A 4524-nucleotide genomic window follows, 5' to 3' on the forward strand; every position below is an offset into this window, starting at 1 on the left:
TTTGAACATGAAGCTCAAATTGAGCTGGACTTCAGCAGGTCCTGTGGAGACAGATAGTATTCAGGCACTTTGTGCTACTGAGGGTTTTATCTGTCCATCAGGGAATCACAAGGAAGTTTCACTTGAGCGCAGATAAAGCTGCCTTAAGCAGATATACACTAATCTCTGTCCTGTAAAAAACTCACATCGTGTGCCATCACTCAAATGTTAGACGTGAAGGTAGAGTAGCATTCTTGTGTTTTATAGTCTGGGGAAGTACCTACAGGTGTTGCTGTGCAAATATCATCCTACCACATGTTCTGAAATTATTAGAGCAGAGGTTTGCATGACAGCGCTTGGCCCTGGACCGGGAACAGTCAATTTCAGGATGAATCAGCTAAAACAATAACAAACAATGAAATTCCGATCTTTATCATCCATACTGCAGTGTTTCACAATGCCTGTCACGATTATCAAGGCTTCTTGCGTCTTAGTCGTGAAGCGAAATCTGTGATGGTATTTACAAATAAAGTCCCACATCAGGAGGTTGTACAATTGTATAGTCTATTAAAACATGCTGAAAATGTATTTTCTTCAAAAAAAAAAAAAAAAAAAAAAAAAAAGTATATAAAATAAATGATATAAACTATACATAGCCTATATATGTATATAAACGTAAAAAATATGTAAAAGCAATTATGTAAAAAGTATGTAAATAGAGCATTCTTATCTAACTAAAACTATTTTAAACAGCATTTTGATACTTTTTAAAAGAATTGTTATACATGCATTTTTAAAAAATGTTTAAAAAAAGTTTTTTAAAAATGAAATGAAATATTGACCTGAAATATTTACACTGTCCCTGCACATATATATTACTGTTGATTTTTTTTTAAATTTTTTTTTATAAACAATCCATAGACAAACTTTTGCTTTTGTGGGGCATGCTGACAAGTTGTGCATGACAAGTAAAAACGAAATCATGTAGGCTGTTTTCAGAAAGACTTCTGATTTCTGATGAGCGCTGCGTTCTAAACGTCTGCCTACTTCCCCATGCTTGATAGGGACTTTCCACTCTCAGACACTCATTAATCAAAGCAAAACTCATCAAAAAGATGAATGTCACATTTTAGTGATTCATTCCTGGTGGAAAAAAAAATGACGCCCTGCCCCGAAACACTGATTTCACTATTTAGCAATTCAAAGCCAATTTGTAGGTGTTGCTTTGTCGTGTAGCCGCGCTGCAAATCACTGCCAATGATTGATGACAACCCTGTGTTTTCTTTAGTCTATTAAAGGCTGCAGGTTTTCCTGCTCATAAGTTAAACAATAGCAAAGATGTTCAGGACAGGAGTGGTAGAACTGACAAGAAAAACATCTGGGAATATATTTAATTTCAATGGGAGATCAGAGGTATAACAGAATTATTAATGGGTTGAATAACAATAGAAGCAGAAGGAGTTGTCTGTGTTTGATGGCTCTTTTCTTGGCACGGAAAAAGACGTTAAATCGCAACAGCGAACTCTGGATATTGATGAGTTTTCATTATGATGCACATTCCAAAGCGTTCACGCGCACACTGCTCGTTGCAGACTCACTGAAGCTCGGAGCGTGACTCAGGAATGAAATCTGCTGGATAAAGCTGGAAAAGTTGTAGGGTGGAAATTCATTTTCTGCCATTCTTTGGCTAGGGGTGTCAGTCTAACCATAACAATATAAAAGAGTATCACTCCACGGTGTCAGAGAAGTGTTGCAGATATGTCCTTCCTTCACTTAAGGAGTCTGTGGTTTGGGGCCAGATTCAATTTATGCCTTTGTCTCCTATGCCGGGTTAAGCTGTGTCATTTGTAACCAAGACATAACATGAAACTTGAGGCCTTTTGTTCCAAAGTGCTATTCGGTCCTCTCTCCTTCCCACTGAGTTCACAATTTAATAAAGTCTGGAATATATTCGAGCGCACTCCATAAACAAAAACGCGCCATTTCTCAGCTGCAAGTCGTATCGCTCCGAACAATCTGTCTCTCTGTCTTGGCCTTACTCTCGCCTTTAGTGAAAAAAGATACTTTCATCCGCTTTTATTGTGAAGGAGACAAAATAAGTTCAATTCTGATGGGTTCGGATATCCTAGAGAGTCAAAATAAGAAATGTTACGTGACAAAGAAACAGAGAGTGAATCACCTTTCTGTGAGCTCCAAACGGATTCGTTTTGACCCAGTTGCTGGTTGGGTTTAAGTTAAAAAGTGGTAATTAACCAGTGAGAGGCAATTGAATGTACAGTACCATTTCAGTAATCATAAAAAATAAAATACATTTCGAAAATGAAATAAAAAGTACATATTTTCATTAATAAATTCAGTCTAATACTAATAAACAATATTAGCAACAATACAATAGAAATAGTGCTGTCAGTGCTATGATGCTCAGGGTGTTGTTATGCAGTTGCTAAGGTGTTTTGAGTGGTTTTTAGCCATTATGTGGTTTTTAGGGTGTTAGGTGATTTCTTACCGGTCCAAGTCAAAAGAGCCCACCTTCTCGTTTATTCTGTGCCTCCTTTAAATGTAGGTCTTTAAAATTGCCTATAAAACAAGGTAAATCCAAATGCTTTCAAAAATATACATTTCCAAAATAATGGTATAGGATGAGTTATATGCAAAATGTAATACTTATGGACACTGATTGTATAAACCCTTAACCCTAAATTTGGCTTTTCACACAACGCTTAACCCCAGGTTATCATTGTTCTAAACCCCGCTTTTAACTCTGGGAAAAGGAACAGTTCACACTTGTAATTTAGGGGCCATTTACACAACACTGTTTTAAACTAAAAACAGAAAACTTTTTCTGTTTTGGCTGTTTATTTACCTGACAGTGGCATTTTGGGGGCCTGAAAATGCAAACTTTTGAAAACTGGATTCAAAAGGCAAGTTTTTGAAATGATACTGTTATCATCTCCATGTAAACTACAAAAACAAAAAATTGTGAAAAAGTTGACGTCACGCGCATGCGTATATGTATTACGTGTTAAGTCTATATTCGTGCAGTGTTTGTTTATGAAGAGACGTCGCCAGCTACTGGCCTGACATGATAATATAGCGTTTTTAAAACTTTTTTGCGGATCCGTGTGAACGGGGATAGTTTTGACAATGTTTTGACAAAAACAAAAGAAAAACTTTTCAGTTTTTAGTACATCGCTGTCATGTAAACGTACCCTTAGAAGCGGAGTTTTCATAGCTTTTTTTACCCAGCCTAATGAAACCCTGTTCCGGAGCGCATTGCGGTGCCAAACGTGCGCAGTGTGAAATGATGCATGATGCTTAGCAAGAGCCAATCGCGTGCCTCATATTCACGTGCTTTGGACAGTCACTGAAACACGCATCTTGGATAAACAGTCGTTTCAGTTTTTGAGGAGAAAAAATGTCAAATGGCAACCAGTCAACTGGAGTGAAGAAGAGACCATTTCATTCCTACCTTTATAGTATGAAAAATCAAAAAAAAAAAAAAAAAACTTAATAGTACAGTTGGCAAGGTATAATATGAGGACTTACAGCACAACAGATTACAACTGGCCAGGGAATTTACCTTATTCTGATGACTTGCACTGAATAGAATCAGACAGTTTTACATAATCTTTGTCGACAAAACACTGCTGCCAATGTGTAAACTTTTCAATCACAACTGACGGAGCACATGCGATGGTCAGCCGTTCAAACGGATTCATTATTAAGTAGCTATGGAGGAGGATGCTTTTCCCGACTTTCTTACACCAACAAGCTCTATGTGCGAAAATGCAGAACATGAAAGAGATCGTGGATGTGTCCATGAAAATCGTCTGCTCAATACGTGAACGCTTACTTTAGAGCCGGCTGTTTCGTGCGTATTTGGAGGAAGCCGACTTCGCGCGCTGTTCTCCGGCTAGTTGCCATGGCAACTGAATAAACAAAAATCTTGCCTAGTAAAAATGTATCAGTGAAACGCAAGTCAGACAGAACCTAAAAGCATAATGAAGGGCATCGTTATGTTTCTTTTTATTAGAATTTAAAGCATTTATTATAATTGTGTGCGATCTACCAGCATTGTCTCTGCGATCGACTGGTAGATCGCGATCGACCTATTGGGCACCCCTGGCCTATAGCCTAAACAAGTCGCACAGTGCCTCGTCCAATCAGTAGGGGCTTTCGCACCGGGTAGTTATAAGAACTTAGTTACAGGAACTAGCCACCAGGGTGGTTCCTCGAGAACTAATTGTTCCCCTAGGGCTATTTTCCTGGTCGCATTCGCACCACCAGTAGGAACTTTGGAGTGACGTAAGCCGGCCGACAGCGATGTCATTTAAGCGTGGCAAACTTCAACAACTGTGTGAAAGCCCCTAAAGGCACCACAAATATGCAAATTAGAACGTTAACCCAGGGTTTAGGAATGTACAGTGAGCAATGTCATTTTATGAATACCAAGGATTGATTGTTAACCCAGGGTAAATTATGCGCAGTGTGAAACAAGATAACCCAGGATTCAGTTTAGCCAGGGTTTACAATGACCCAGGGTTA

General features: G+C 38.4%; 1 long non-coding RNA gene across 1 annotated transcript; it reads right to left on the reverse strand.

Moving 5' to 3' along the window:
• Positions 1-848: 848 nt before the first annotated feature.
• On the reverse strand, positions 849-3873 carry LOC125251508. Its single transcript, XR_007181018.1, has 3 exons — positions 3560-3873; positions 2486-2556; positions 849-2104 (listed from the first exon to the last, which is right to left on the reverse strand). It is a non-coding gene; the product is annotated as an uncharacterized LOC125251508 (long non-coding RNA).
• Positions 3874-4524: the final 651 nt, after the last annotated feature.

Source organism: Megalobrama amblycephala, linkage group LG17 (genome assembly GCF_018812025.1).
Source record: "Megalobrama amblycephala isolate DHTTF-2021 linkage group LG17, ASM1881202v1, whole genome shotgun sequence".
Classification (NCBI taxonomy): Eukaryota; Metazoa; Chordata; class Actinopteri; order Cypriniformes; family Xenocyprididae; genus Megalobrama; species Megalobrama amblycephala.